At 41.7% G+C, this 21,360-nt stretch overlaps 2 long non-coding RNA genes across 2 annotated transcripts; both read right to left on the bottom strand.

Moving 5' to 3' along the window:
• Positions 1-10,659: 10,659 nt before the first annotated feature.
• On the bottom strand, positions 10,660-12,113 carry LOC133904324 (uncharacterized). Its single transcript, XR_009907461.1, has 2 exons — positions 11,992-12,113; positions 10,660-11,657 (listed from the first exon to the last, which is right to left on the bottom strand). It is a non-coding gene; the product is annotated as an uncharacterized LOC133904324 (long non-coding RNA).
• A 6,277-nt stretch (positions 12,114-18,390) lies between these two features.
• LOC133904325 (uncharacterized) lies at positions 18,391-18,984 on the bottom strand. The gene is made up of 2 exons (XR_009907462.1): positions 18,863-18,984; positions 18,391-18,528 (listed from the first exon to the last, which is right to left on the bottom strand). It is a non-coding gene; the product is annotated as an uncharacterized LOC133904325 (long non-coding RNA).
• Positions 18,985-21,360: the final 2,376 nt, after the last annotated feature.

Below are 21,360 nucleotides of genomic sequence, written 5' to 3' on the forward strand. Positions count from 1 at the left end.
GAGCTTACCGAGGGCGGAGGAGGGCTCGCATCGTCGTCGGTGAGGGCGCTCCGGTGGTCGATCGGCGACGACGAGGGTCGGAGAAGCTTCAGGACACGTAAGCTGTTCTTCTGGTGGCTTCGGATGAGGCTTTGCTGGTCTGGAACAGTGAGGCGGTGAGGTCGACCAAAACGGCGGCGATGGTGGCTCAGCAAGCTTCGATCTCGGCGAGTTAGCATGGGAGGCGGTGACTTGGCTTGGGGAAAAGACCGAGGGGAGGCAGGGCTTTATATAGGAGGCACGAGAGGTCTCGGAAGGGCCGAGACTCCTTAGCGGCATCGACTTCAACTCGAACTCGGCGGGGACGCTGCGGAGACCGACTCGGAGACGACAAATCTGACGCGAGGGTCACACTTGGTAGCGGCTCGGGCGAAAACGGCTTCAGCGCATGCGTCTTTAGCACCAGGCGCGGCGCTAGGCTGCTGCTGAGCTGGGCTGGTGCGCTCAGGCGCGGCCTAGGCAGAAAGAGGGCAGGAGAAGTGGGCCGGTACGAGGAGATGGGCCGAAAAGAGGAGAGGGCGGCCCAGGAAGAGTTTAACCTTTTTCTTTTTTTCAAATTATTTTTAAAAGCTTTTGAATTCAAATCAAAAGCCACAAATAGAAACCAAATAAAACAAAGGAAACTCTACATGCCTATTTCAACATGAATGCACTCAAACAAATATTTCCTATGTCAAATTGGATTCTCTTTTTATGAAAATAGCATTTGATCTTTTGAAATTGTTTAAGCTCAAAAATAAATTATAGTAAATTTTATAAATTGGCAAAAATTAAAAATTAGGGTGTTACAAGCTCTAGCTTCATATTTGCTCCACAAGTCCATATATCCACAATGGAGCAGATGCATCAGTGGACTAATGGCAAAGGCATGTAATATTCCCTTGACTCACTACTATAGAAATGATCATATTTGCCACTTCATCACTGCTGGATTGCCAAAAACGAGCAATGATAATCTTATCACTGCCGGTTCATTAAAAAATGTGTATTACTGCCAGTTCCAGAAAGCAACCTGCAGTGATAATAACTTATTACTACCGACTAGTATTAAAAACCGGTAGTGAAAGTATCATTGTTGGTTGTTAATTTGAACAATTAGTGAATATGGGACCGGACCTGAATTTTGGATGCAATCTGGTTTTTGCTCGTGGCCTCAAGTCCAATTCCCTTATCTCTTTAAGTCAGCACCCCCTTCGATTCTCTAAGTCTAGAACCGCGTCCTCCTCCCCCACCGGCCTCCTCTTTCCCCACCAAATACTTCACCCCTTGCGAGATCCACGGCGGTATCCGGAGGATCCGACCATGGATCTCGCAATGGGAGGAGATCCAAGGCTGGATCTAGCTAGTGGTGGTGGTGGCGGCTCCTTGGTGCGATAGTGGCGACTCCTCGATGCATGCAATAGAGCCGGAGCAGCACGGGCAGGGATAAGCCCCGACCTCCGAGCGGAACAGATGCAGGCTGAGTGCCAAGGGGCGCGAATGTGGCCTCCGAGTGGTGGTCTTCATGCCAGGGCGATGACGGCTAGCGGCGGCCTCAAGGAGAAGAAGCATAGGCAACAAGGCCCGCACTACCGAGCGGGCGTGTTCTATGGCGGCGGCCTTCGTGCCGCCATGTTTCTTGTGCAGGGCAGAGCAAGGCTGAGCTAGTGCGGCAGCGGAGGCAAAGTGCACTGATGCGCAGTGGTGGTAGCCGAGTTGGCTCGATTTCAATTGAGCCAACTCATTTATTTTATTTGTTGTTTCCTAAAAATACCAATATTATCGGTGGACAACAGCCGGCAGTGATAGCAATCCAACTATCACTGCCCATTGCGTACTACTGGTTCCAAAACTGGCATTAAAGCTAGTTTGGAACCGGCAGTGAAAGACTATTCTGTAGTAGTGACTCAGTGCACTCGATGGTTTCCACATGAATGGATCTATACTTAGAGTAATGTTTTGAGCACTCCACAGAATTGCATAGGAAAATAGGGCAATCTATGGACGCCGATTTTGTAGGGGCTTCACCGTGATCTGTCATTGTCACATCCCAAAAAACCCCACAACCTAGACATCAAGCATGCATATGCACCATAACATCATATTTTATTGTTTCTGGCTTTTTCTTTAGGGTCAGAACTTTTTGAAAATGTTACATTATTAAATGCCTCGTATTTCCACCATTCCATCATTAGAGAGAGAGATAGAGCAAGGAGGGCTCTCTCACCATTCCTTCGCCTCGAGCTCAACGGAAGCTGAAGCTTGAAGGAGAAGGTCGTCCACATCATCCCCAAGCTCATTCCCAAGCATTCCCCTCGTCAGAGCAAGCCTTAATCCTTCGTCCACCCAAAACCAGAAGAGAGAGAGAGAGAGAGAGAGAGAGAGAGAGAGAGAGAGGAGAGCTCCACCTCGACCCCTACGATGGCCGGAGATCGACAGAGACGGCTTCCTCGAGATCTTCCCCACCATCTTTCTCACTGGAGAAGCTTCCCAGCGTCTTCATCCACCTCTAGGTCGGTTGGAGCACCTCAGTGTCGATCTCCACATTTAAACTTCCTCAGAGCTAGCCAACTCTCAAGCAAGCTTCCCCACACCAAGATGAAGCTCCCCAATCCCTTCCCCTCTTTTCTGCTAAGTTCCCTCACTCCCCATAGCCATATGATCTAGCTCCACCTAGCCATGTACGTTGATCCGTGGGGTCCACGCTTTTGGCCTCATGCATGTCACCCAAACCACCAAATATGAACTCCCCTGGACTTCTAGAGTATTTTGGTACCACCTTTGGCTGAAGGCATTGCCGGAGCCTTCATTGGTGACCTCGTTGAAGTGCTATCGGTTAGGCCTAGCGGTCTAACCGCCACTTGGGCCGGTCTGACCATCATGCAAACCCCATGGTCTGGTCACCATGGGTTCGGTCTGACCATCAGGTTAACTCAGTACCGAATTCCTCTCTGTCCGACCCTCACGGTCTGACCACCACCTCCCATGGTCTAACCACTAGACACCCAGAATACATGAGCTTAGTTTATCCATGTGATATTTAGATCCTTTCTAGCCCAATCATTTCAACGTTCTTTTATAAATGTTTTCATAATCATGCATTCTAAAACATACTTTATAGCATTTCATCATGCTTATTGTGATGCATTTTCCCTGTTTTAGTATTCGATGAACCGGAGAGTGACAAGTTTTCTTAAGAAGAATTTTGGGGTCGATCTTGATTGAAGGTAAGCACCAAGGCAAGCATCTAACTATATTTCACTTTTACTTTGGATCTTGTGGTGTCTAATTTGACAAGTTATCGCTTTATGTATGTCATGCATGTTTAGCGAGTCCATTTCGGTTTTGTGGGTAGGACCTATATTGATGCATTTGTTCCTACATTATTGATAATCCCCATCTTTGTAACCTGGGTGTAACCATATTAATGTCTAACTTAAAAGTTATCTGAAATGCTTAGTAATGCATAGGTCATCGATAGAAGTCAAGCAATGGAACATCCATTGTTCGCGAGCTATAGGGCTTAAATAATATTCACAATGAAAATGATGATGGGATGAAGAATTTGTGAGAATTAGACGAGATCTAGGTGGTGTTAGAGGCAGGTTGGGGAGAGGAACCCAGATGATATAGATCGCTTGAAACAACTAAGCATCGACCATTATTTGTAGCAATTTTGGTACTTCCACATATTAAATAAATGTACGAATGAGCCGATTATCATATGTCGTACTTCTACATATTCAATAAATGTGTCATAGGATCAACCGCAAGTGGGTAGTTCTGGGTATGAGAAAGGTTGTCTCGGACACCAAGAGGATGGACTCGAGTATAGCAAAAATGGCCCTATTAGGCCATGATTGTGATTTTGGTAATTAATGACAACATAGTCAATGGGACTAACATGTTTATCAAGTATATGCTTTAGTAGGTCCCATGAATGCAACACATAAAGAAGCCACCGAAGCCGAAACAAAGTTTGATTGAATTGGAAAAGTCCCCGTAAGATTTGCCTCACCGAATGGTCCGGTGCAAATGAGTTTGCACTCACCAGAGTATTATATCTAGAGGTTGTTAGCCTCACCGGATAGTACGGTGCTCAGTGTATTGCACTCACCGGAGCATATTCTATAGAGAAGGTTGTAGTTGTTGAAGACTGAAGAGCAACCCACCGGATGGTCCAGTGATTGGCTTGTGTGCACCAAAGCATCACATCGGAGCATTTCTATCAGAGAAGTTGCAGCCATAGAAGCAGATGGATGAACTGACCGGATAGTCCACTGATCACACAAATAGTTACACCAGAGCATTTCTAGAGAAAAGAAGAGAAGATCCAACTAGACAGATAGTCCGGTGATGAGAAAGAACAACACACTGGAGCATTTCTTGTAGAGGCATTTCTGAGTGTTGAAGATGAAGAACAACTGACAAAATAGTCCAGTGTGAAGAGGAAGTGCACTAGAGTGTTTTGCACTAGAGTGGCTTAGTAAGTGCACTAGAGAAAAGAAGAGAAGATCCAACTGGACAGATAGCTAAGTGATGAGAAAGAACAACACACTGGAGCATTTCTTGTTAAGGCATTTCTAAGTGTTGAATGATGAAGAACAACTGATTAGTCCAGTGTGAAGAGGAAGTGCACTGGAGTGTTTTGCACCAGAGTGGCTCAAGACACTCACCAAATAGTCCAATGATAGAGTTCAAATGACAATGAAGCGTTCGGTGTTCACAGATTCTTTGAGTGGGTTCCAACGGCTAGTTTCTTAGGATGTACTCACCAGATGTTCCGGCGATGGTACTACTGTTAAAACCGAAATATCCGGTACTTAAAGTAAAGTTGAGTCGTTGGGATAATAGCTAATTGGCGGGTTTGAAGACATAAATACCCACCCACTCAGCCATTTGAAGGGGCTAGAGTCCACAGAAACACAGAGATACTTAAAAAGATATCCGAGCCACCAAAGTGGTTAAAGTAACCATCCAAGGCAATTAGCACAAGACTAGTGAGTGATTAGTGCTTATTGGCCTAGAGTGAGTTGTAGCTAGGTGCAGCAGCTTGAATAAGGGATCAATGAGTGATCCAAGCTTGTACCATGTGTTACGTCGGTGCCTTGGAGTCTTGTGACTTGCTGGCAACTTGAGCCAGAGTTGCTCAAGCTTGTTGACCATCCAACTTGGTGTGGAGCGGTGGCAAGATGCTTGTACGGGAACACGGAGACCCTTAGCTCGCTAGCTCAATCTTCGAAGTGATCACAGCGGTAAGTGACCGAAAGAGAGGTTAGTGGTGAGACTGTGAGGAACCGTCCAGATAGTATTCTAGTTAATCATTAGGACGATCAGTTTTCATAATCACACCCATAACGATTAAATGGAATACCACCTCAGTAGTCCTGGCATGTGTTTTACAAGATTGGAACACACGGCTTTACAACAAGCACATCATCACAAGATGTAATAAAGAGCGAGTAATTAAATTATGTTACAAGTCTTTAAAAAAATTTAAACTTTATAATAAAATACATAAACTGGCACTTTTAGAGTAGCTACACAATGGAATAAATTACATAACGATAAAATATAGGTAGCGTCATTTTTCCTAAGCGCCACCCAAAAGATATCTCATGAGTGGATGGTATTACTCCTTCCCATCGCCAACATTGGCAGGCGTAAAATAGCCAAATATTATTTCTTCCTCACATGAAAAGCAAACAAAACACGTGAGTACGAAGGTACTCACAAGGCTTAATCCATAGTGGGTGCTTATAATAACCCGACTACAAGAAGAATGAAATTGGATAAATTAGTAAGCACTCAGCCACAAAGGTTAAGTAACTTCATGCAAAAGCGACTTGGACTCCTTATCGACACCTAACTAAAACACCCTTGTATCCTGAGGTCATCAACATAACAAAGTTGTAACTTGTACTATATCAATTCCTTATCGACACCACCAACCACTTCCTAACATACCATCACAACATCCTGATATTGAGAACTCTACGATTGATGTAAATGGATAAAAGTATGCTCATAACTGAGACGACAGTAATTTGAATTAATTTTACACCCTGTATGGGGTACAACATTACCCACACAACACGAGGATCATTCGGCTTGTGTTACCTGCTAAAGTGCACACAAGGAAGTACCCGTGTCAACCTTTTCCAATTGAGCCCGGATCATTTGAACATGCATCTATAGGTATGGAGGTCCACTAGAGCTACTCCCGGAGCACCCTAGTTATGCCTAAAGGTGTTAAGGTAACTAAAACTACTCCCCGAACAAACTAGATACCTCTACAAGCCTATTATACCCACAATACATTTACGATATTACCTCTACAAACCTATTATGCCTACGACACCATAGGCCAACAAACCAAAAGGTCACAGCTATAAAAGGTATTCAGCTTATCTACCATTATATCAACATGTGGTAAATACAGAAAGTGCTAAAGCCAACTACAACAACGGACGATGCTTAATCGATTCAAGCAAGCCTATAGCATCTGAGAGTCCCTTCTCGAGACATCCCTATTGCCCACCCGAATCTCGTCTCTTCCTCACTGACTTACACATCTCATCATCATCATTGTATTTGTGAAATAAGAGTAAGCCCTAAGCTCGCGAATGATGGTCGAACCACCGCCCGACTTCTTCCGATGACTTAAGCCTTGCTAAGCATGACGTATTCATTTTAAGTTAGACCATTTAGTGCTATACCCAGGATTACAATGGATCAAGAGATAACAATACCAAGGAATGGTAATACAACAATTAGGATCAACGCCCAAAACCTGACCTCGACTAACTATCATGCGTGACATACATATAGCATACTTTATCAAATTCAAGACAACATATGATTCAAAAGTAATGGGTGAAACATGCTTCGATGACTGTGTTGCTCAAGTGCTTCACACACAATATCACAATCAGGTTCCACCTTAAGAATACCCCTGTCACTCTCTGGTTCGTCGATCGCTAAAAGAAAGAATGGTACATCATAATTAATGTGAAGAAAGGTTATGATACATGCACCAAATGCCATAAAAATATAACAAGAGATAATGTACTGAGTAAAGAACATTATGCAACAAGAATCATATGAATTGAAGTGTGAAAGCTCATATTATAAAATATTTATTTAAGGTCTGTTCAAAAAGGGTCGTAATTCAGCTAGCTATCAAAATTAAATGATCTTTACAATTTAAATAGCACTTTCATACCAAAATATATTTTTCCCAGATATAACTAATCATAACATGAATTTTTAAAGTTACTTCATAATTTTAGGATATGGCATTAATTAATTGTGATTTAATTAAGCTGAAAACATTTAAATAATTAATTAATTATAAAAATGTATTTATTGAGTTAAAACATTTTTAACATGTATTTCATGCTCATACAAATCTAACTCCACTGGTCTCATGATTTTTGGAGTTTGTATGAATTAACTATAAAATTTACAAGCTATCAGCAAAGTAAATAAAAAGAAAAAACCTCTGATAAACAGTAAAATCCAGAGGGTTTGGCTCGAACTCGGAACCTCTGGGTGAGGTTTCGTGCAAGGGTTCTCTGTTAAAATTTACTTGGATTAACCCACAACCTCCGGGTCGTAACAGAACGCGAGTTTTTCGATGATTCATCGGTCGATTCAACTTGCATGGCTCTCTAAATTGATGATAAGCATGTTTGGAACTAATGCAAGGATTCTATACCTTAATTACCCACTCTACAAGCACAAATCACTAGCTTTATCGTATCCAAACTTCTCTTATTTTCTCCATTTCAACACAAACAAAGAAATGCTTCGTAACCACACGTTCGCAGCTCAAAAACCTACCCAAAACCGAACTAAGAATATGTATTCTCCCCATGGTTACCTAGGAGACTTGCCCAAGGTCCCTGCCAAGGTTTAAGACCATTGGTTGGAGGAAGAATCTAGAGGAAAAAGCCCAAATAAGAGGAACCAAGCTGCTGAAATTTTCAGAGGAAGGGGTGACGAAATTGGCTCCAAATCCTTCAAAACTTCATGCATGCAAGAATGAATTGGATGGATAGAGAGCTAGAGAGGTGGGAAATGTAGTGGTGTGACATACATACCTTGTTTCTTGATCCTTGTGTGGGATTTTGGGGAAAAAAAGGTGAGGAGCTTTGAGAGAGAGGGGAAAGCTTGGCTGGTTTGAATGGGATTGAGAGAGAGTGAGGGAGGCGTGGGGGGAGGGGTGACGGAGTGGTGGGGCTGCTAGTGAGGGTGGTGCAGCCGTGTGGGAGAAGAGAGGAGGGGTGGGGCCAGCCCAAGGTGGGTCCCTTGAGCTAGAGAGAGAAGCTAATTTCAGCTGAGCGTATAAAAACAAGTGTAGCGATTATAACTTCTAAGCGAGACTTAAACTAACGAAAATTCTCACGTCGGTTATTTTTAAAATGCATAGCAATTATCAAACCAACAAATGAGATAACAAGCAATCAACCATGATTAACAATTAAACATGATGATAATGATACACAATATGCATGGTTATGCTTAATAACATGATTAAGGAATTGGGACGTGACAAAGACCTTACCTTGGTGGCTTGGTGGCTCAAAAGTCCTAATCAGATGCCGACCGAGAGCATATCCTTTGTGGAGCTCCAACGTGACTAAGGATGACAGTTATGTCATCGATACCATGGGATAAAAATCTCTTGTGCCGAGTTTGCTCTCTCTACCTTTTTCACGTTTCCGCATTTACAATCTTGCAATCTACCTTTATGCATTTATTTTCTTAGAGTAGTTTGCTATGATAGATTACAAACTTTTTGAGTGATAGAGTAGACACACTAGATTAATTTAGAGCGCATTTAGATAGAATTTGATATAGGTTTATCTTGTGTAGTTCTTGGAGCCAATTATGTTAAGTTTTTAAGTGTCCTAATTAACCTCCCTCCTCTTAAGACATCACCAATCCTCACAATTAGTATCAGAGCGAGGGCTCACATTTAGCTCTACAGTTGGTGTTAGAGCCTCACACCTTTCACAAGATTTCGCCAATACAAGTGGCATACAAGCCTTAGTCTCATTGTAATCGGTTAGGCTTCACCGTCTAGTGAGTTGTGATGTCTGGGATAGGGATGGATTCCTATATTGCTTCACTCTTCGATGGCAAAAAATTTCCTAATAAAAAATTCTAATGTTTTGTTATTTGCAAGCCCAAGGTTTAAATGTTTGGAGAGTCACCGAGGAAGGGATGAGACAACGCATCACCAACAAGGAGAGGTAATTAGATGCATTGGCGAAGAGTATCCTTCTATCATCTTTAAATGTTGATGCATTTAATCATATTTATTCTCTCACCAATGCACATAATATTTGGATTAGTCTTATTGAAATATATGAAAGCACAAAAGTTATGCGCAATGAGAAATATCATGTGTTAGTTACTAAGCTCAATAACATCAAATACCCCATGAAAGTTCTAATGATTTGTGCCCACGTTTGAATATTCTTATCAATGAGATCAATGGGCTAGGTTTTACACCAATTGATGATGATCAAATGGTGAGAAGAATACTTCAAACTCTTCTTTCAAAGTACAAGTTGATAGTCTCCATCATCTATGACAACAATGATATCAAGAAGATGACTCCAAGTTAAGTTCTCAGCAAGATCACCGCTCATGAGATGACCATAAATATGGGGGTGGAAGCTTCTTCCTTATCCGATACTAAGAACCTTGGTCTCACAAGCAAGTAAGCTCAATGCCAACACATGACAGAAAGGATGAGGAGACAAGAGCAAAAGTCAAGTTCAAGCGAAGATGATAGTGATCAAGATGAAGATAGTAATGAAGAGGATGATCAAAGCACATCAAATGATGAAGAAATTGATCCTAAGATCGCCAAGCTCTTCTTAAAATTAGAAATAAATATGAAGATAATCAATGCCAAGATTGATTATTCAATCTCCATTGAAGACTTGGTCAACAAAATTGATCATATCAATAAGAACAAGAAGACCAAAAAGAAGAGGGACACAAAGGGAAGAGCCAAAACATTCGCAAGCATAGAAAGATAGGTGAACGATGATGAAGAGTCAAGCTCAAGTGATGAAAGCATCACCATCCTCCCCTCAAAGAAATTAAAGCTCTTCATCAAGGGCATCATCACACAAGTCATCTCGCAAGTCATCTCACAAGTGTCTTATGGCCAAAGGTATGAATAGCGATGTAAGTGATGATGAATCTAATGAGGATTCCCCCTCTCAAGAATAACTCCTTCATTTTATCAATGAGCAACAAAGGACCATTAAGAAACAATCAAAAGAGCTTAAAAAATTTAATCCACTTAATGACATTCATACTACTTATTTTTTAAATTATGAATAATTATTGAGCAAATTCAATTCACTAAACAAAGAGCATGAATAGCTTAAGGCTAAATTTGAGTGCATTGGATCTCAAATTAAGGTCTCTTTGAAGTAATTTACCTCACTATTTAATTTCAAATCTAAGGTAGATGCTTTCACTTCTTATGAGGATTTAATTGATTTATCTATCTCATCCCTTTGTAATGAGACATGCTGTAACACCCTACTTTACAACTCAGCCTATTTATATGAAAATAGAATAATTTGGCAGCATTTCCTCTATAGAGAGGTATAACTGACCAAAAGAGAAATCTCAGGCAGACAGAATCAGATATAACCAGCATATATAGAGTTCGCCACGACGCTACCAGCGTCGTACCACAACATAAACAAAAGCAAACGACAGACCATCAGACACACCATTTGTATACACCGGTTGAGCTATCGACATCGTGATAAGTTAGTGTGTGCAGCTACCGAGATACATCCCCAAAATGCACGTCAACATCTAAACATACCTGTAAAGAAAATACGGGTGAAATTCGAAAATCTCAGCAAGTGAAAGGTACTTTAACAAAAAGCTATTTAGCCACAGTTGAATGTGCTAACAATTCTAAATAGAAACTAGTAATGAAACAGACCGCCAACACTAGGAAAAACAGTTATGACTAAGCAAGTCCAACGATAACATTAAACATTTTAACATTCGGTTGGTATAAGCCTTCAGAGCCGCATATATATCTATATACACGCTAACTAAAGGAAATAAGATTTGATATGAATAATTCATTGAATTTCACAAGAAGACATAACCATGCACATGACATGCTCTTCTCACCCTTACCCCTCCTCGGGTAACGTAAGGGTGTGCACCGTACCCCTCCTCGGGTGACATACGGTACTGTACCGGTACGGTCGCGGCCAGAAGACGACGACAAACTTCCAATGCATGAGATGTATATGTATGACGTGCTTCAAGCATAACCAACATAACTTCCGGAATATGCTTGAGACTTCAAAAAAAAAAAACATTGCATACAACACTAATGAACAACTGCAGAATGGCATATCGTGCCACTGCACTTCATAAATCAATCATCGAGTAAACTTCTGGAAACGTAAACAACATAGTACTCAGCCCAGAATCAGTCATTCAGATTAGATGAATGCACTGTAATTAAAGAATGTAGGCAACCCAATATTAGGTTAAAGCATAGTCATACAATACATTCACTTGCCTTTACCGACGATGAAGAAAATTCGATCAAGAACGTCCGGAAATAGTACCACCTGTACAGGCATACTATTAGAACTAAAACACATTTAAAACACATAAAATATGAAGCGTCAATCCTACGCCTGAAAACGTCACGTCTACGCCGATATTCCGGACAACTGAATAGAGAACTGTATCACATGAAATGATACACTATTTCCAATTCAGAGTCAAACTAAAATTCTTACTAATTAGACTTCGCTCTGATGATCGAATACTTCGACTCGGATGTCGTATCTTCGAATCAATAACAATTATCGAAACGAATCAGACTATTGATCACATGAAATGATACGACACGAATTAACTTATTTGATTTAATCAAACCACAAACGTCCAGAAAATTACCGAGAATTCGCCTTCGAAAGTTTGACAATGAATCCGATGAAATTCCAAAATTTCCAACTTTTCCTTCTTTTTTTTCTCTTTTCTTTTTTTTTCTTTTCTTTTCTTCTTTTCTTTTCTTTTCTCTCTTTTCTTTTCTTCTCTTTCTTCCTTTTTTTCCTGGCTTTCTTCTTCTGCAGGCGCTGGCTGCTTCGGCCGGCTGGGCTATCACGGCAACACAGAGGGAGAGAGGGGGAGGCAGCCGGCGGCGGCGGCGGCTGGCGGGCGCGGCGCAGCGGCGGTGGCCGGCAGGCACGGCGCAGCGGCGCGCACAGCCGCAGCAGCAGCACGGCGCGGCGGTGGTGCTGCGGCGGCGGTAGGGGCGCGGCCGGCGGGCGCGGGAGCTCGGCGGCGACCGGCGTGCGGGAACGGCGACAGGAGCGAGTCGGCCAGCGGCTAGACTCGGCAGGAGAGAGAGAGAAACGAGAGAGAGAGTGAGCGCAGAAGAGACGGCACGCTCGAAGTGTCTAGATGGATCGGGTTGAGGACCGATCCATCCGACACTTATCCCTTTTTTATTATTTTTTTCAAAACCACGAACGGCCTAGATTTATTGGGCTCGCTACGGGTCTCAGAGTGCCCGGAACGGACATATGAATAGCAAAATGGGTTCGTCTCGATGAGATGATCGCAACCACGATCTCCGATCGGTCATCCGAGCAACGGATAAAAAAGTCAAAAACTGGTCAACTCTCTCTTTTTTTTCCAAGAAATTCAGTATTACATTCTCCCCCCCTTAAAAGAATTCGTCCCCGAATTCTGCCGCTTCCATGGCAACTATGAAACAGAGGTATAAATATTTCAAAACTTATAACTCACCAGTCTCAAAGAGCTCAGGATACTCCTTGCGTATTTGTTCTTCGAGTTCCCAAGTTGCTTCTCGTTCTGTTTGATTTGTCCAAAAGACTCTCACAAACTTGATAGTCCTTCTCCTCATAACTCGCTCTGAGGAATCCAGAATATGTACCGGGTGGCATTTTACGGTCAGATCTTTCTCTATCGTGATTGATTCCACATCAACTTTATGCTCCGGGTCTCTCAAATATTTTCTTAGCATAGAAACATGAAAGACCTTATGTACTCCACTCATTGAGTTTGGTAATTCAAGACGGTACGCCAAACTGCCTACTCAGGCTGTGATTAGAAAAGGACCAATGTATCTTGGGTTAAGCTTTCCAGAGATACCAAAACGTACAACACCTTTGGTTGGCGATACTCTGAGAAGCACATAGTCGCCAACTGCAAATACTAAGTCTCATCTCCGGACAACTACATAGCTCTTTTGTCGACTCTGAGCAGTCAACAAGTTCTGATGTATTTGGTATACCTTCTCTGAGGTTTGCTGAATCAAATCCGGACCAAGTAATGATCTCTCTCCAACAGAATCCCAACACAAAGGAGAAACACACCTTCGGCCATATAAGGCCTCAAAAGGAGCCATCCGAATACTAGCTTGATAGCTGTTGTTATAAGCAAATTCTGCTAAGGCTAGATGATCTTCCCAACTGCTTTTCCAAGATAAGACACAAGCACGGAGCATGTCCTCCAAAGTCTGAATGGTCCGCTCTGACTGACCATCCGTCTGAGGGTGGAAGGCTGTGCTAAGAGAAAGTTTCATGCCCAAGGCACTTTGCAAACTCTGCCAAAACTGAGATACAAATTTGGAATCCCGCTCTGAAATGATCGATTTTGGCACACCATGCAACCTCACTATTTCTCCACTACAACCCAAAAAGCATCTCTGCCTCGAGGTGAACGAGGCAACCCAACAACAAAGTCCATAGTGATATGTTCCCATTTCCATTCTGGGATTTCTAAGGATTGCATTAATCCTGCAGGTCTTTTATGCTCAGTCTTTACTTGTTGGCAGACACCACAAGCTGCAACGTACTTAGCAATATCCACTTTCATCCTTTTCCACCAAAAATTTAGTTTTAGATCTCGATACATTTTGGTTTCACTGGATGAATGGTATAAGGAGTCCGGTGAGCTTCTCTCAATATATCCATTTTCACATCTGCCTTCTGTGGTACACAGAGACGGCCTCTAAAGCGTATTGCACCTTGCTCATCCACACTAAAGTCTTTTGATTTTCCTGCTGAAATTCCCTTTCGAACTTCTAAAAGAAGACGATCATGCTGTTGAGCTTCACGTACACGTTCAGGTATAGCAGATTGGATAATCATTTGAATTTCTTGCTGCACAGTGCCAGTAAAGCAAAAAGATATACCCATCCGATCTAATTCTGAATGTAAAGACATTATTGCTTTAGGTACACCTGTTCTGCTAAGGGCGTCAGCTACCACATTAGCCTTTCCGGGATGGTACTGAATTATCAGATCATAGTCTTTGATTAATTCTAACCATCTCCGCTGTCTCAAATTCAGATCCCTTTGAGTGAAAATATACTTGAGACTCTTATGATCAGTGAAGATATCACATGACTCCCCATACAGATAATGCCTCCAACTCTTCAAGGCAAAAACCACTGCAGCCAATTCTAAATCATGAGTGGGATAATTCTGTTCATGAGTCTTCAATTGTCTGGAAGCATATGCAATTACCCGACCTTCTTGCATAAGCACACAGCCAAGTCCGATCCGAGAAGCATCAGTGTAAACTGTGAAACGCTTACCACTCTCGGGCAAAGCCAAAATAGGAGCGTTCGCTGACTCATTCTTCAAAGTTTGGAAATTGTTCTCACATTCATCAGTCCATACAGATGGAACACACTTTTCAGTAAGTCTAATCATAGACTTTGCAATAAAAGAAAAACCTTGTATAAAATGTCGGTAATGGCCAACGAATCCAAGTAAACTCCGAATCTCGGTTACATTGGACGGTCTTTACCATTTTGTTGCCTTCTCACTCTTAGAAGGGAAAACGAATCCAAGAACATACAACATTTCTGCTAATACTATACCAGCCATTTATGAGACAATCTCTTCGACTAGTTCTAAAACCAAGGCATTAGTTGCCCAGAAATATCCTTTTTGGTGGATGCAATCACACCAAAAATATTATTGGCTAACTCCACAAACTCGGGTCGAAACCCCCAATAAGAATATAAACCTTCTTCGCTTCAACTTCAACTCCTTCACAGGGAGGATCAATTTAAAACCTTTATGGTTCAAGATTAAAGAAACATCAACACTTCACCTCTTCTACCAACATCACTAACTCCAAAAAAAATACGAGTGTGGGTAGATCTACACAAAACACAGTCACAACGTTAAGATATAAACCTCCAGTTGGTCATTCTCATCTTGATGTATCATCAAGTCTAGAAGGGGTGATCAGGAGATTACAACCACTTACCTAATTCAATCCTTCCAAACATCTAACGACTCATCCTTCATGGTACAAGTTTAGATTTGCACTTTCCAACTTGAATACCAGAACACTTCCATCCAGAGGCAGTTGGACCAATAGATATAGTGTGGATCGGTACATTCAGAAACATGCCAAACTGGCATACTAAAGAACTTCACATCTTGCTCACATTCCCCAGGCCAGTCATACTGTCGGTAACTACACCACAACTTCTTCAAAGTAAAATTGCATGCAAAAACACATCCTCCTCAAAAGTTGAAAAGACATCGGTTAATCTAACCGACAAGATGATCACTGCGGAAAGCTCATGGAGAGGGTTGAAAATATGACTTCTGCAACCTCAACCCTGTTAATCCAACTCCAATTTAGTTATTTTGCAAATTTAGTTTAGCAAGCACCATTTGCAACACCAATTTACCGTCAACAGGTTGAGCGTTAGCATACAATCCTTCTCTCCGGGTCCTTAGAGGGCATACCCTCTCCCGAACAGCAACAAAACTACAAGGATACACCCCAATAGTTCATCCTCTTTCACAACACTCCTTTAAACAGGGGAGCAACCCTTAGCGCCCAAACATAATTCTAATCTCAGCATTTAAATGCCGGAATGAACTTCACTTTTACAACACTCTTCCCTTGAACCAGGGTTTAGATAGACTTACTCCCAATAGAGGCAAACTTCCAGTATGTAAACCCACTCAGGCATCTCTCAGTCAAATCTCCATCCTTAGAGAAAATTAGGTCACCAACAGAAATCCAAAACTCTCACGTCAGAAACTAGTCAATTACTTCTTTAACTTCATTCGCTCCACAAGAGCCAACAAGAAACAAAATTCTAGAATGGATCACATTAAAAATATGTCAATAAACACCATGACAAGCCCTAACAACACCTTTGGTTATTAGGTCAGGAAAGGTTTAGGCGACCTTAAATTTTAACATTCACTCAACGAGCAAAACTCACCAGGTTCAATTGATAATGCTCCCATGGTGACAAGCCAACTTAGCATCCTATCATGATGTTATAGGTCATAGACTATTCAGCAAACCCTTGACAACGCCAATGCTCCTACAACCCAAGTATATTCTTCGCTTCAAATTTCAAAGCAAACGACAGGTTTAGCTAAGCGATATCAGAAACATAACACGTTTCAACCAAAATCTCTACCTCAGCCCCGCAAGAGCCAACCTTAGGTATTCCAATCGTGAAACCTCATAAAACAGGTTTGAAACAACTGATGCATCCTTAAGGAAGGTGTCGCCCCATTAGCATCACTTCGATGCAAATCAGTTGTTTCAACGCAATCGATAACTCCAACTCCCATAGCCAGTGGACTATTCCACAAAGGCTAACTTAACAAAACAACTACCTCAAATAATCATTTCACAACATGCATGGATATTCCAACTACAAAAGATTATAAACAACTCCCAGAACCCCACTAGGATCTCACTATCAACACATCTTCACACAATCGGCAAAAAGATCACCCCGACTCCATGGGAAAAAGAAATCCTACACCATTCTAATGGTTAGGTTGAAAACATTATCACCTTATCTTCTATGGTAAGGCACACATCGATCCATTTCTCCGACATTCCGAGAACGAATAGTTAGAGTCAATGACATGGGGGCCAATCCATCTCGTACCCAAAACATTCCCTCTGTATGTGGATAGTTGGATCGCAAACCTAACTCTTGGTCAACCTCACCTGGCAATGCAGAAAAGGCATCATTGGGGCCCTCCACTTAACCCATCTGCAGTGCCATACAACAATTATACTATTGATCCTCTGAAGCTTCTCAGGTTCTAATGGCCAAGGTAACAAATTTAACGCCCTGACAATTTCACCATTCCAACGGAACTGACTCCAACAACTTAACAATATATATCAACGATAAAACACTAAAGAATATGTGGACAATCAAACAAACAACTTCAATAGTACTTATCTGAGATAGTGAACATAAGCGAACAAAGATAAACAAGACCTATGCAATGCAATGCATCCCATACCCATTCTATTTGTGCAAGTGTGTCAGGTTCATCATTCAATTACCTAGGACCTAAAGCCTAGGCTCTGATACTAAGCTGTAACACCCTACTTTACAACTCAGCCTATTTATATGAAAATAGAATAATTTGGCAGCATTTCCTCTATAGAGAGGTATAATTGACCAAAAGAGAAATCTCAGGCAGACAGAATCAGATATAACCAGCATATATAGAGTTCGCCACGACGCTACCAGCGTCGTACCACAACATAAACAAAAGCAAACGACAGACCATCAGACACACCATTTGTATACACCGGTTGAGCTATCAACATCGTGATAAGTTAGTGTGTGCAGCTACCGAGATACATCCCCAAAATGCACGTCAACATCTAAACATACCTGTAAAGAAAACACGGGTGAAATTCGAAAATCTCAGCAAGTGAAAGGTACTTTAACAAAAAGCTATTTAGCCACAGTTGAATGTGCTAACAATTCTAAATAGAAACTAGTAATGAAACAGACCGCCAACACTAGGAAAAACAGTTATGACTAAGCAAGTCCAACGATAACATTAAACATTTTAACATTCGGTTGGTATAAGCCTTCAGAGCCGCATATATATCTATATACACGCTAACTAAAGGAAATAAGATTTGATATGAATAATTCATTGAATTTCACAAGAAGACATAACCATGCACATGACATGCTCTTCTCACCCTTACCCCTCTTCGGGTAACGTAAGGGTGTGCACCGTACCCCTCCTCGGGTGACATACGGTACTGTACCGGTACGGTCGTGGCCAGAAGACGACGACAAACTTCCAATGCATGAGATGTATATGTATGACGTGCTTCAAGCATAACCAACATAACTTCCGGAATATGCTTGAGACTTCAAAAAAAAAACATTGCATACAACACTAATGAACAACTGCAGAATGGCATATCGTGCCACTGCACTTCATAAATCAATCATCGAGTAAACTTCTGGAAACGTAAACAACATAGTACTCAGCCCAGAATCAGTCATTCAGATTAGATGAATGCACTGTAATTAAAGAATGTAGGCAACCCAATATTAGGTTAAAGCATAGTCATACAATACATTCACTTGCCTTTACCGACGATGAAGAAAATTCGATCAAGAACGTCCGGAAATAGTACCACCTGTACAGGCATACTATTAGAACTAAAACACATTTAAAACACATAAAATATGAAGCGTCAATCCTACGCCTGAAAACGTCACGTCTACGCCGATATTCCGGACAACTGAATAGAGAACTGTATCACATGAAATGATACACTATTTCCAATTCAGAGTCATACTAAAATTCTTACTAATTAGACTTCGCTCTGATGATCGAATACTTCGACTCGGATGTCGTATCTTCGAATCAATAACAATTATCGAAACGAATCAGACTATTGATCACATGAAATGATACGACACGAATTAACTTATTTGATTTAATCAAACCACAAACGTCCAGAAAATTACCGAGAATTCGCCTTCGAAAGTTTGACAATGAATCCGATGAAATTCCAAAATTTCCAACTTTTCCTTCTTTTTTTTCTCTTTTCTTTTTTTTTCTTTTCTTTTCTTCTTTTCTTTTCTTTTCTCTCTTTTCTTTTCTTCTCTTTCTTCCTTTTTTTCCTGGCTTTCTTCTTCTGCAGGCGCTGGCTGCTTCGGCCGGCTGGGCTATCACAGCAACACAGAGGGAGAGAGGGGGAGGCAGCCGGCGGCGGCGGCGGCTGGCGGGCGCGGCGCAGCGGCGGTGGCCGGCAGGCACGGCGCAGCGGCGCGCATAGCCGCAGCAGCAGCACGGCGCGGCGGCGGTGCTGCGGCGGCGGCAGGGGCGCGGCCGGCGGGCGCGGGAGCTCGGCGGCGACCGGCGTGCGGGAACGGCGACAGGAGCGAGTCGGCCGGCGGCTAGACTCGGCAGGAGAGAGAGAGAAACGAGAGAGAGAGTGAGCGCAGAAGAGACGGCACGCTCGAAGTGTCTAGATGGATCGGGTTGAGGACCGATCCATCCGACACTTATCCCTTTTTTATTATTTTTTTCAAAACCACGAACGGCCTAGATTTATTGGGCTCGCTACGGGTCTCAGAGTGCCCGGAACGGACATATGAATAGCAAAATGGGTTCGTCTCGACGAGATGATCGCAACCACGATCTCCGATCGGTCATCCGAGCAACGGATAAAAAAGTCAAAAACTGGTCAACTCTCTCTTTTTTTTCCAAGAAATTCAGTATTACACATGCATTGAGAATGTTATTGTAGAACCATCTAAGAAACTCATTGCACAAGAAAATGATGAGCTCAAGAAAGAAATGGAGAAGCTTAAGAAAGACTTGTCAAGATTAAAGGGCAAGAACCATATCTAACCTCCTCAAGATAACCATGTTGCCATAGTGAAGAAGCTTGCGGAGGGCTCCAACATGATATGCTTCAAGTGCCATTAAGAAGGTCACAAATCCTTCCAATGCAAGAAAGTCAAGAAGGAGATTAAGGAGAAGGAAAAGACCATGTACCTCTCCAACAAGACTACCAACATCTACACCAAGCCTAACTACAAGAACAAGACCAAAAACAACCACTATAAGCTCAAGGAGAAGAACAAGATCATGAACCTCTCCAATAAGACCTCCTAGATTAGTTTGCAAGGATTAGCTATGGGTTGCAAACCTTTTGAGTGGTAGAGTAGATACACTAGACCTAGAGCACATTTAGATAGAATTTGATAGAGGTTTATCTTGTGTAGTTCTTAGAGCCAATTAGGTTAGGTTTTTAAGTGTCCTAATTCACCCCTCTCTCCTCTTAGGATGTCACCGATCTTCACACTGAATCATATGGGTAATGATGTACCCCTGCAGGGTGTAAGATTAACTCGAATTGCTATACTCTCGGTTATGAGTATGCTTATATCCATATGCATCGATCATAGAGTCTTGATGTTGGGTTGAATGTGGTTAAGTTGGTTACCGGGAAGTGACTTAAGTATGTTCTTATGTGGTACGGCAGTGCTTATGTTCTCAAACTAGAATAGCGAAGGTTCGAGAGGTATTATGTACTCACACTCTTGAGTGATAGATATGCTTTTGTGTATAAATTTATTTTTAATCTTATGGTCGATTATTTGCTAATCATTACAAATGCATGATCCTTGATTCATGTTATTATATATACCTACTAATGAGTAAGTCTTACAAATACCTTCGTACTCGTCGTACTTATTGATTGTTTTATAGGTAAAGTTAGGTATCGGTACTTGTGCTCCATTGAGAGTGGTGTGGTGACGAGTAGTTGCTATACTACTACTAACCTCGGTTGGTTGCCTTATGGGCAAATGGCGCCATCGACCTTCGTTTTCTTTTAGAAGTTTATTCTACTGTGATTTATGTATAATTATGCTAGATAATATCTTGTCTTTTGTTTAAGTTATTAATTTGTAATCACTTGAAATCTTGTATAATTATGATGTTGTGATGTATATGTTGATAGAGATATGTGTTAGATAATAGCTCTCTCGAGAAAAATCTTAATGCGCATATCGGGAGTGCTGTGATTGCCTTTGTTTTAATCATTTCGTGGTTGCAGTTATTGCTTTGAGATATGGGCTAACACGTGGAGCGTTGAGAATAGTCATGTGCTAGCTCTCGTATAAATAAACTATCGTCCGATTAATTAAGTCAAATACGATTTAGACCAATATTCAAATTCATAGATCTAGAATTTGGAGCCCTGCCCAAACACCCCTAAAAGTGCGTGTGTGCTCGTCGGGTGAAAGGCTACTACCAAGCTATTAATTGTTGTGGTTGACTAATCGGAGTTTAACATATGACTATACGTCGTTTATAATTATTTTATTTAGTATATCTAAAATTGTTGACAATTAGCAGCCAGTATTAATTATAAGTTTTCACCATATAAAGCATGATTAGTAATAAGTCACATTACGCAGTTCATATTGTGTAGTCGCGTGTAAACTGCTGC

Source organism: Phragmites australis, chromosome 22 (assembly GCF_958298935.1).
Source record: "Phragmites australis chromosome 22, lpPhrAust1.1, whole genome shotgun sequence".
Taxonomy (NCBI): domain Eukaryota; kingdom Viridiplantae; phylum Streptophyta; class Magnoliopsida; order Poales; family Poaceae; genus Phragmites; species Phragmites australis.